Consider the following 13,724-nt stretch of genomic DNA (forward strand, 5'->3'; position numbering starts at 1 on the left):
TCAATTGGCCATTCCCATTGGATGAGCTACACTTGTACATGCTGCCAGAGCCCCGTGAGTGATTCCCTGGATGAAGATGGCATGGAGAGAGTCAGAGGAGAGCAGCAGGCCTGATTGTGTTCTCCTGATCACCTGTGTTCACCTGACCCTGTGTTGGCTGGTTTCCATCCGTTCTGCTGAACCTTGTCAAGCATTAAATCTTAAACTTTTCAACTCAAGAGATCTGTTCCAAAACCTACCGGCTGTCTATGTAAGAAGCATTTTTAAGATGCACTCCTGACAATAAGTCTGTTGCAAAAGGTAGAAACCGTCTACGATGGGTGGAAAATCCAATTTGGAAAAAAAAAATTTTTGCATTTGATAAAACTGCATTAAATTCTTCAGTATCCGTTGTATAACTGAAAATAGTTCCGTTGGCAAAATACATTCAAATCAGTTGAGTCGAATCTCCTGGGTACCTGTGGAGTGCTATTTGTATGATGCACTATTTTGAACGAGCTGCTGTTTGTGGATTGCCAAATCAGTGTTTTAAGAGGTTCCTTGACAGTCACGATGCTGCCTTAAAAGGTAGCTTCCTGTGTAGGTCACCAGGGTTTGGAGCAGAGCCATTGTTGAGCTGTTTCAAATGACCTGCAGATAAGCTCACTGCACACTTGGCAACATTACAGTTGACAAACAAGCTCTGTGTGTTTAATTAATTATGAGTTGGCAGACGGGCCAAGAATCACATATCTGACAGAGACAGAAGGCCTGATAGGACCAGATCTGCTTTAGTATCCCATGCACTTTGTTCTGGTTCAACACAAGAGTCCATTCTTTCAATGCAATGTTTTTACCTTCTCTTTCAAGTGTGAGGAATAAACTGGAAGTGATATCAGTTGTGTTTTTTAACAACTCCTCATTAGAATGGACTGCCAGAAGTTACGATAATTTTACACAACAGCAAATTAATAATCAAACGAACTATTTTTGAAATGATATCCGGACACCACTCGGTTCATTATAATTGCAACGTTTCTATTTTTAGGAAAATAGTAGGAAGTATCCAGTATACGGTGTGCAGTACTGAGTACGCAGATTCCTCACACAGTCCCTGTGTCTCTTATTAATGATGGGGGCGGAAAGAAGCCACACTTTTCATTAACCTTCAGGCTTCATAATTCACAAGCCCATGTTCTTCCTGCCTTCGTTTAATGTTCTTCTCTGCCAGCCGTCACAGATACTGATGACTTCCTGTGACTCTTGCTTCTTAAAGTAGCCAGTCAGTGTTGACATGGTGTCATTTCTCCCGCAGCTCCAGCGTGATTAGTCACATGGCGTTTACGACTCAAAGTGTTGTGGTCCTGACTTCTGCAGGTCCTGCGGCAGCTGAGTAACTGCCATTGAGATGAATGGGACTGATAATGGATTCTCTTTCCAGGTATTATAGATGACACAAGGGTGAGTACAAAATGACGATATTTGCATTGTTAAGTCAAAGCTGTAAAACAATACAATGTCGAAAAGACAAAGATACAAGACTGTGTACCTTTTGAGGTCATGAACTACTTAATAATGCAAACAAAGCATTGCAAATCATGTAATCAACCAATAACAGCAAAATAATAATATTGAATTGAAAGTCAGTATTAGCAGTGTCCATATAGATTTTTTTTTTTTTTTGTAAGTGCATAAATTGTTTGAGAGTGTAGGAATACTGAACTGATTGTGTTGTTCATAGTGCTGTATGTGAGTGTGTGGTCATTATTATTTTTTCCTGTGTTTCCATGGTAACAGATACTTCTCTGATTGCTGGATCTCACTTGAGGACTGTGGGTAATGAAGCTCGTCTTTGGCCTGTGTTGAAGGGTTTATACATTATCCCTAAAAATCAGTTCCTCTATGGAGAAGATGAATAGTATGTCTTCTTCCAGACCAGAACACTACTGTTGCTCTCTGACACTGTAGAGAAAGTTTGTCACAGACACTGTGGTAATAGATGAGGAGGATCTCACTGTACTCTGTATGAACCTGAAAACTTTATTCAACTCTCAGATCCTCGAGTCTTTCATTGAATAACATTAATCACTGTTGACTCATGAAACTTTTCAAAGAGGATTCAGTTCATTCTGTAGTTTCTGAAGGTCACTCTAAAGAGCATTGAACGTGAGAAAGAGATGGACAGCATGTTCCTTGCACAGAAATCTTGGCAGTGTCTATAAAAAAGGTACTGGAGTTGGAATTTAAGCTTTAAATCATGAATAAAGTCATTTTTCTTTTCAACAAATGGTTTGTGAAAGGATGTGCTTAATCTTGCACTTTTGTTCATCCAGCTTGGGAGGTGAAAACCTATTTTATTTTCTGTATATTTTCTGAGCTTATGATTTTTGCAGCACTGTTACCAAACGCGTGAGAATGTATGAACAGTTTATAATGTTTGACTGTGTGATTTTATTATTTTCTGGCAATAAACATAACTGAATGGGTAACAAAGTTTACATTTAGACTAAATGCAGCTGTGAGGCAAGCTAGTTTAAGACCAAACACTGGTTTTGCAATTAATTGCATATCATTTGAACTGATGTCTAAATTGTGATACTTTTGACACGTTATGATTTTACTCATAAAGAATACGTTGAATAGGCAACTCCAGACTAACTCTTTCTTTATGCCCCTTGTGCCAACATTGTATTAATAAATAGATAAATCTGGATATATTGTTTAATTTATTAATTAATTTATTATACTATTTTTCACTTGTTTCTCATCATAATTATAGCCTTGGTAGCTGGCATGGTGCTAAATTATAAACATACAATTACTGGATACAAGACCAGTTGTATGTTGGGAGGGGTTTTGTGTGTGTGTGTGTGTGTTGTCATGTTTAAAGCTCGGTACTTTTTATACTGTTATTGTTTTTTTTGTGTTTTTTTTTAAATAATAGTTCATTTAACATTTAATGGTTCTTGCTCCAAGGAACACAAGATTTGTGCTAGCTACACTCGCGTGCGTCTACTCACGCCATGCTTAACCCGGAAGTCTCCTCTGAATTTTCTTTAACCATATTGTGCATTTTCTCATTCTCTTTAACGGAAAAAATAACACACTTCAGTAGCCCTTCAGAAAGCTGTGAGACTCCACCCTGGCGCTGCATCCTTCTGATCTAAAGCGAGAGAGAGATGCAGAGGATAATGCAGGAGAAACAGCATGGAAAGCCTTGGTCTCCATGGTAACGTGTTTCTGCTGTATATACAGCGTTTTAAACGAACACGGCAAGAAAGCCATAAGAGACTGTTTATTCTGTATTATGCCGTAAATAAGAGAAACATCCACATACATATCACTGCATGTATTTGAATTTGAATCACACCGTAGTTTTCTCATAGTTTTGTCTTTCATCTCTTTGTGTTTGTTAGAAGTCCATGCGGATATGGATATTAATGTTGTTGTGTTTGTTGAAAAATGTGGATTGGGCCTGTTTTTCTCTCGATCCTCCTCCATCTTTCATGCTGTTGAACTGGAGGGACGGATGGATGTTGGTTCAATGCGAGCGTCTCTCTGATTCTCTCGCTGTGTTCCTCTGCTGCGCCCGCTGTCACATCGAATAAGCCCAGCAGGTCCGTCGCGCCCCATTTCTCTGGGTTTGCTCCACAGATGTTTCTGGGTCAATAACCTGACCATGTTTAACATGACCGTACACTCGCTTTCATCACGTGTTACCATAGAAACACACCCTCCTGTCTGTGTTGATTCATCATGGATCACATTACTGCCTTTCTGTCTATTCATCTTAATGTAATAGTAATTTAGGAACAAGCTGAATTTTTTGTGTTTTTTTTTAAATAATAGTTCATTTAACATTTAATGGTTCTTGCTCCAAGGAACACAAGATTTGTGCTTTCATTGCCTTAATGGGACACTAATTCGTACCCCATTTATGTAAAGTGCCTCTGTGCTTTCCTTTATCCGTTCTGAATTTTCTTTTTTTTTTTTTTTTTTTATTGAAGCTCGCTTTCATCACGTGTTACCATAGAAACACACCCTCCTGTCTGTGTTGATTCATCATGGATCACATTACTGCCTTTCTGTCTATTCATCTTAATGTAATAGTAATTTAGGAACAAGCTGAAACAATGACTACACTGAAAATGACTCAATGACTGTTTTGATTTTGACTTGTTTTTTTTTGTTTTGTTTATTAAAATATTGAAGATATTAAGGTTGAGATATTATATTAAGAGAATTTATCCTGAATCTTATCTTTTAACCACTGAGATGTTCACATTGAGATTGATATATACAGTCTCAGAAAAAAAGGTACAAAATCTGTCACTGAGGTGTTCCTTTTCAAAAGGCACACCTTTGTACCTAAACAGTCCGTATTGGTACCTTAAAGGTACATATTAGTACCTCAAAGGTACAAAAGTGTACCTTTTGAAAAGGTACTGCCCCAGTGACAGCTTTTGTACCTTTTTTTGTGAGAGTGTATCAAACTTTAAAGTTGGATCTTTTAAAACAACATTACCAAACAAATTCTGTTATACATTATTTTATTTTTAGTTCTGTAGCCTGTTTTGTCTTTTTTGTGTTATAGACGTATTATAGTTTTTCTTTAGTTTTTCTTTAAATGTATACATGGCAGATATTGTCTTTTTTTCTGCTGAGAATGATTTTATGTACTCCTAATAACACACTTTAGTCTTTCTGTGCATCCCTCCAAACTCACACACAGGGAGCATCTAATGTGCTTCATCTGTTTTATAAAAGAAACATTTTTGATTGAATTTTGCGTCTTTTAGAGACTCGTTGCAAATTACATACATTTCATTTTTGTCAGAGGCTCTACTGTGTGTTTGCTAGACCTTGAAGATGATTACAGGTTATACCGTAAGAAGGAATATTCCACAGATGTTCTTTTAGACCCTTCAGAATTAACTTTATTCAGAGTTAGTTCAGTGCAGACAATGAAAATAAATGGTGTCTGACTCTGCCATGCTCCATAGAGGACAAAAAGAGAGCACTATATCATAGTTTATTTTATTCAAGCACTGTATTCCAGATCTAATAACGTCATGTCATAATGTTACGAGACACAAGAACCAACGGTGTTCAGCACAAAACCATTATACTGTATATCTTGAGAAGATAAGTTGGAATATAGTGTTGGAATAAGCTGTATCTCCTATTTTATGACACTTTTACAGGATTCCTGTGCCGTTTGGAAAAGAATGGAATTTGATTTGAGTAATTTCCAGGTCTGGAAAAGTATGGAAAAAAGAAATCAGAGTATGGACAAATATTTGCATTTCCAGACTTTTGCCCCATTTAGTTCTCTATAATAGAAAATTAAGAATTTAATGAAAATAAATGTATCATACAAGATGTATGTTTTCTTGACAGCTGCATGTTTAATGATTCTTTAGTGATTTAGTGAAACACGACTGAATGAATTCAAGGTGCACATTTTCATTATTTATAAGCATTTTAGGTTTCTTCTCACAATATTCTTAGCATTGTATTACAGAGCCTCGAAAAGAATCTTTGCAAAGATAAAAAATATACAGACTTTGTTGTGCACACGAGAAACCATTAAACTTAGCAAACAGGATGATGCTCACTGAGCCACCTATTGCACCGTCAGCCCATTTCGCAGTGTTTTTTTGGCCGTCACAGAGTATGCGTTAAAGCAGACTTATGGCCTCGAAATATGACGTACTGCCCTAAAGAAAGCCACATTTTGAACACTTTTTTTTTTTACAGTACCAGTCTTTTTATAGACCCTTGAACTTGGCAAATAGGACAATGCACACAGCCGTATTGTGCCATCAGCTCATTTCGTGTCATTGTTTCTGCGCCGCCACAGAGGATGCATTCAATTGGACATTAGGCCTTGATATTAGAGGTACTACACTAAGGAAAGCCACATTTTGAGCAAATAGAATTCTATTCATGTGCATTCATGCTCTCATTTTCTTCATAGTAAGATGGCAGTGACGCACAAAGTAATTAGGTTATAGTATATATAAAACTAGAAAATGTAACACGCAAGCATGCAAAAAATAGTTTTTTTTTTTCTTTTTTTTTTTTTAGTGGCTCTGTATGTTGTCACTTCAAGAAAATAAATGTATAAGCCCCTGAGAAAATAAAAATATTTACAGATAACTGTAATATATACCAAATATAAAGCTGAAAATAATGCTAGTATGGAATTTTGAATTGGAAAATGTGTAGGAACCCTGCTTTTATTGTGCTTTTTTGACAGCGTCTGTCCACATTCACTGTCTGTTCATGGAAAAGAGCAGCATGAACCTGCTATTAAACATCTCTTTTGTGTTCCACTAGAAAGAAAGTCCTACGGGTTTGTACCGACATGAAGGTAAGTAATGAGAGTTTTCTTTTTTTGGGTGAACTAACCTTTTGAAAGCGATAGAAAAACTATTTTCATACCTGCAGAATAACTCATGCCACAGTCGATAATAGAGCTTAAATAATAGATCACAGCCAAATATATATAATGTATGATGATCATTAAATTTGATATTTTCATCAAGTGAAGCATAATGCATCTGGGTAGTGGTTTCTGTTCATTATCAACAGTGCGACATCCCGGACATATTCCTGAGAACCAGAAATAAAAAGCTTTGTGAATTTAGTATTTTTTCATGCCATTACATTGTTTAGAGCATAAGAAAAAAATGGTAAAATAACATTTTTGAAAATTTATATTTTATTTATGTGTTATGCTATGTCCTCTGTAGAGGACACCAGGACTCAGTTTTTCTAAAAATAAAATGACAAGAATAGACATGAAAAGGCAAAAACAATGGGAATTTTTTTAAAATCACCAATCAATTTTTAGGTTTCAGGATTTTTTTATACCTAACTTTGTTTAAGGATGGTTCTCAACTATGTTATAAAATATATAACAAAATGATTTGATATACCATTTTGCTTTATGAAATATGTGTGTAAAAATTCCATAAACTGGTTTTCCCATTAAGCACAATGTTATCTATACACTGTATCTAATTTGCATATTAAAGTGCAGTTGGGACAGCATGTTGAAAAAAGAAGTGTAATAATGGGAGTAGTAATTGGCCAGATTTTCATAATAATATCTAATATTTCATAAGAATATTGATATATAATTTGTTTTCCTATTCAATTCTTTTGTCTCCCAAAATGTATAATAAACATGCTTTTAGTCCTGGTGTCCTCTACAGTGGACATGTATCAAATTATGTCCTGTTTCATAACAGGAAGTCATATTTTGATTTGAAACCCCATAACATTTTCCTGAGATGTTGATTTATGACAAACAATTTGAAAATTAATCAGATTTAAATTGTAATTACAAAATATTATCATATTTCCATAAGGATGTACAATTTTATCATTAAATTAATGTCAGCTATTTTTAAAGACCAAGGAGAGGGAGTGGTCATGGTGAAACATCCAAACATTTATAATAAATATGCTTTTAGTCCTGGTGTCCTCTACAGTGGACATGTATGAAATGATGTCCTGTTTCGTAACAGAAGGTCATATTTTGATTTGAAACCCCATAACATTTTCCTGAGATGTTGATTTATGACAAACAATTTGAAAATTAATCAGATTTAAATTATAATTACAAAATATTATCATATTTCCATAAGGATGTACAATTTTATCACTAAATTAATGTCAGCCATTTTTAAAAACCAAGGAGAGGGAGTGGCCATGGTGAAACATCCAATCATTTGGTATCTCTGAAAAGCCCTGAATGTGCTCTGTACAGGACATCCAGACTTAAAACTGTGACATGTGAGGTCTCAGAGAAATTCACTAAAATATAATGTCCACTACAGAGGCAAAAACTCCATAGCTGGGTCTCAGGAGGATATTCAAGCTACATTAAAATACTATATGAGATCTCAACAGTGTCTCAAACTGTGCTCAGATTTGCCAAGATACTAACATCTGCAGTCAAAAATCAGACGTATAGCTCTATATTCTTACGGATTCAGAACTAATGACTGATTTGAGTCTTATTTCTCAAGGAATTAACAGGAATTTAATAAACATGAGACAGATGTGATAGTTGAAAATCGAAATAAATTAGACCGCTTTTACACTGTAAGGCCTAATGCATATAACTAATATTTTGACATTTACATTCACTGAAAACAGAACTGAAAGTAGTGATTAGATGATATTTGGCTATTTTGAAATTATTACCAGTACTTTTCAATGATAATTTCTTTTTTTAAGCCAACATTTTGCACAATATTTATTCATTAATTTATTCATTTTCCACAATTTTGTGTATATCATATTTAGTGCATCTCAAAAATCATATACAGTGTTTGTTATATGTAAGTTGGTTGTCAGTTGTTGTTTTTCATTGCTACTGCTAAATTAAGTTACTGCTTTTAAATACATTGATCTTGCCTGGAAAGTAGCCATAGATGCTGGTATGGCAATAACAAACAAACAAAAAATTATAATTTTGCTTCAAATTTTGTGTAACAGCTTTTTATCAGCCATCCTGTGCTCTAGATATTGATATCTACATCAACCGTAATAATGGTCCATCACTAGTCAGATGATTTAGAGACAATTTTGAAAATGTCCCAAATCGGATGGAAAAAAAATCCAAATCTCATATGCAACAAGATCCAGTCTGTGCCAGATACAAAATCATAATTGGTTGACAGTATAAATGCTGCCTAAGTTTCCTGAGCTATAAAAGCGCAACCTCTTCGTCTGGGATTACAGATATTTATAAGTCTGTGGCTACTATGGCATTTGATTATTTGCTGCTACTGTTACACACAATGCTCTTTGAATTCACACTGTTCTCCGTCAGCATTACAGGGCTCTGATGCTGGAGTCGGTTCATCTGTAGGCAGGAGAGGAGTGTGTCAAACGCATCAGCAGATGGTGAACCTCATCAAAAGAGCCGCTGGACTGCACTGCTGTCATCAGAGATCAGAGGCCGCGACACCGACCAAACGGCATAAGTGAAGAGCATGAAGAGTCAAACAAAGCTCGTTTTCTGAGACGTGCAGATGGAGGGGTCAGAATCTGGCATAGACGGCGTGAAAACATGGACCCGACCATCAAATAGAGACTTTGTGCCATCACACCAAGCAAGCCGTCAGTCGGTTCCATTAACGTATTTGTGACGTCTGCAGATCTCAGACCAGTGAAATATGATTTTGAACAGGAGTGTTCCTCGTAATCTGTCATCAAAATGTAAAAACCTGCTCCTCCTCTGAAACTGGTTTCCTTTGGACTGACGTCATCAAGTCCTCTTAGTTTTCAACAATGGTATGTACCCCCTTTCTGATGATTCAATTAATTCATAATTCCTAAAATGAAGCTGTCCTGCTGTCCATTTTCTCATTAAATAATTAAAAAGTCAGATTGCACACTGTATTGTCAACTGTGTTTCTCATTCTTTCAGAAGAGCCCATCATGCAATCAGTATGGTACTTTTGTGACATTGGCAATAATTAAATGGTGGGAATCTAGACTTTTTGCTGAACGAAAAACCCACAATTTACACCTTCAGACTTAATTGAACTAACCTCTTTAAATTAGCATTCTCTGATTATTGCCAGCTTTGGTACTAGACTTCATTATCACTCAGGTCATATTCGCACCTTTTGGCCTTGTAATATCGTTAGTAGTTATTTAATTAGAGTAAGATGTGCTAATATTGATATATCATACTGACTAAATGCTGGTTTCCTTGCAGGGCTTGTAACTCACTGCCTCGTTTAGCGTTTGATATTTTTGCACTTATTCTAGACATTTGTCAATTAAGAATATTATAGTTGACATTTAACTCACACTTGAATACTTAAATATCCAGAGATGTTCAAACTACTATTGCAATAAAACTCGCTCAAAAAGTCTCATGTAGTCAGACTTCTAATGATCAGAATAAAGTCCACGTTGGAGTTTATTCAGGCCAAGAGCTGTCCATTTAGACAAAGTCTAAAGACTGTCTGTTCAGCACGAAATGCATCCAGTCATAGTTTTCGATTTTATGTGCCATTTAGAGGCGGATTTATGTAAAGTACATCACGCTACAATAATAGAAAGAAAAAGTTGATTTAAATAATGAAACAATGGCACAGAAAATACTGAAAATGATTTGTTTCTATCTAAATGTACTGTACTTATTTCAACTCAGTAAAGAGGATTTTGTTTCCTGGCAGCTTGTGTGTATTTGATCCCGGAAGTTGCATAAATCCAGCCAATCAGATGAGAGCTTGCCAGATCAAGTAAGTACTTTTTTTTTGCAGTATGCATCGGATGGTCAGTAAACAGACTGCGAACTGTGCATCTGAGACAGGCAATAAGACACTTTATTGTGTCTGTGGAGGGATTATGGTAAAGTGGGGGAAACCAGTATGAAGTGTTATTGACACAGTAGGATTATCTTGTGTTTGAAGTTCTCTCACATGCATTCAGATTCCCATTCATAGACTTTAAGACACAACCAAACAGTTGCTGAGTCACTAGACAGATCCAGTGTATTAAATGGACAAATGTTTTGTTTTAGTATTTGTAATTACTGTTCAATCTGAACTGTCATAAAAATAATGAACTCTAAAACAATAGTGCAAGCCTGTTATGTTTTACATTTCTGAATTTGGCAGCAGCTTTGGTTTCTGTTAGACATGCATTCATCTGAATTGTTTCAAAAATGCTCTTTTTTTTTAAAAAACATCAGGCAAAGGCCATAACTGAGGTTGATGCTCAAGACAAAGCATGCATAAATATTTTTTTCTCTTGTTGTGTGTGTATATATAAATAATGCAAATGCATTTTGTGCACATACATATATATTACTCTCTCACATACACAACTTTCATGTACACACACATGCAGACAAGATGTTGAGCAGAGGTTTCTAGTTCTCAAGGTGTTCCACTGTGAGCACGTCAAAACACATAATGAAAGGAGACAGATTGAGGTCAATTTGACTCTCTCTTTGTTTTAAAGGGTTTGAGGGAAGAAATAGACACACTGAAGCATGAACAAATCAGTATGACTAACAGAAAGAGAGTGACAAGGTTTGTGTGTGTTTGTGAACGACGGGACTGGGACGTGTTTGTGTGCGTCTTGGCAGTGAATGTGTTCCTGTGTTCACTGGGGAGAACATGCAAACACACTTAGATCTGTTATAACACACATTTTATGTTATTATTCGTCTTTTTCCTCCTCATGCCAAAAGAAGAAAAATCAAGCATAACACTTTTCTGTTCTGTCACACGTTTTGGAAAAATCCACATATTTCTCACAGTATCCAGTGTTGTTCTTTAACGGCACATTATGTGAGAACTGCGCTGGAGAAAATCATATTCTTCATCAGTATTTTTGTCATGTTTTGCAGTAAAAATGTCTGGTAACCCTTTACAATGCTTCATTTGTTAACATTAGTCAGCTACATTAGTAAACACAAACTAATAATGAAAATACTTCTACAGCATTTAATAATCCTAATGTACATTTTTTTTTTTTATCTGTTACTATTATTTAATACACTGTGAACTAACATGAACAAACAATAAACAATTCTATTTGTATTAACTAAGATTATAAGTGCTCTAAAATTACATTGCTTATTGTTAGTTCGTTAGTTAATGCATTAGCTAATGTTAACAAATGACACTTTATTGTAAAGTGTTTTCAAATGTCTAAACTTCCTTAAGACAAGATTTGAAATATATCTTTTATATGTGTTAGTGTTTGTTGTTGTTGTTTGTTTGTTTTCCTCTTTTAAGCATTATCATTATTTGTGCAGATATGATTTATGGATGTAGTTCAGGGGGATTGAATCAAAGAGGTTCAAATGAGTTCAAGTGTTGCAAACTGAAGGGTCACTTGTCATTTCTGAGACCCTTTTCCCTCCAGATCGACTGATATTTCACTAATTGCAGTTCAGGCTCCCTGGAGCATGCTGGGATTGAGGGGTGCAGTGGTGATGAGGCCAAAGTGAAATTCAGATCTTGGGGGAGAAAAAAAAAAACACTGTACATTTTTTTGCTTTCTAATCCTTAACTATCAGCTCAGAAACACATAAAAACACAAATGCAGAAGTGAATAGAGTTCATTGCAGTTGCACAGTTCTGTCGTGGCAGTAACAGTAAGCGTTAATATCATGTAGCTGCTATAAACAGTTGTTTGACAGATAAAATGAAAATGAAGATAAAAATGAACATTTGAGTTATGAATAATTAAGTTCAACAACCAAACTGTGCTCACAGGATATTGTAGGAAACATCTCAAGGACATCTACACAGGCTTCAAAAGCCATCTAGATGAAGACATCTCAGTAGACAAGATATTTTGCACAAATAAATTGAAGCTTTATCTCCATTTATTGTCTGAGAATGCAGCATTTCTGTAAGTAATGTTTCATTTTCTACTTTTTACTTGATCAAGCGCAACCTCCAGCTCTCTCCATTTTTTTCTGCAGTTCTCTCTCTCTCTTTCTTTCTCTCTGTTTGTCTGTCACATTCGATCTGCGTTTTGCACAGATGGAGGGGTTTGGGGTCCAGACTGCTGCTTTACTCAGCTGGTTAACATCGACTGTTCCTCCCTGACAGCGTGTCAATACTCACCAATTTACAAGCACATTAAAAATCGACCCCAGATAAAAGGCTATTTCTGCTAGAAATACATTTGAGCAGAGAAAGAAACAGAAAAAGAGGTGAAACCACTTGAGGGAGAAGGGACAACCAGTGAAATTACAGCCTTGTTTTTGTGTCTTAGAAAGAAAGAGTTTTTTTTTTTTGTAAGCTAGCACCAACTGTTTTGTTTGACAAACAGATGCAGAACATAGAGGGATAAACATAGGCCTTTCTCATTTGTGTGAGCTTCACTGAGCATCACTGCTGATCCAAAAGATCTCTATGGCTCCAAAACCTAGTGAGCTGCCTATGCAGGCAACATTTTTACATTTACATTTATGCATTTGGCAGACTCTTTAATCCAAAGCAACTGACAGTGCATTCAAAGTACACATTTTCTCAGTTCTGGCTTGCTCTGGGAATTAAGCGCATGACTTTTGCTAGCGCCACCTCTGTTTGAGCCACAGGAAAGTAGGATTTTAAGGCATCACAGTTGGATTGGTGATAAGTGCACTACAGTGTAATTATGCATTTAAGTACTGAGTAATATTAATTAACTACATGTACTTATTTAGAAGGTTAGGGTTAGGATTAGGGTTTAGCTTAGGGTTACGTGCATGTAATTATGTAACGTGTAACAAGGACACCTTAAAATAAAGTGTTACCAGAACTTTTATTACTTAAAAAAAAAAAAAAACTACCTAAAATAAAATAAAATAAAATATAATAAATGTATAAAATATAAATAAGTCCTTATCTTTTTTCAGCTAGTTGCCAAGGCATCGTTTCTTATTTCCATTTAGTTTAACTTGATGAAAATAAATAAAACTAAAACTGAAATAAGTTGTTAAAATGTAATTACTTAAAAAAACTAATTAAAATTACAGAAACACACAACACAAATATTTAACTGTAATTAAATTGAAAACAGAAAAACTAAAAATTAAAACATTCAAAATATTAAGACAAATTATAATAGTATCTCAGTTATACTAAAATAACACTGGCATATATGCAATTCTCTTAACTTTACTTCTACATGACTTTACTTCATTTCATGTTTAATTCAGCAAGTGGCATACAGTTATAACCTTTTTTTTTTTTTTTTTTTTT

The sequence above is a fragment of the Sinocyclocheilus rhinocerous genome, unplaced genomic scaffold (assembly GCF_001515625.1).
Source record: "Sinocyclocheilus rhinocerous isolate Xijiao unplaced genomic scaffold, SAMN03320098_v1.1 scaffold1615, whole genome shotgun sequence".
Classification (NCBI taxonomy): domain Eukaryota; kingdom Metazoa; phylum Chordata; class Actinopteri; order Cypriniformes; family Cyprinidae; genus Sinocyclocheilus; species Sinocyclocheilus rhinocerous.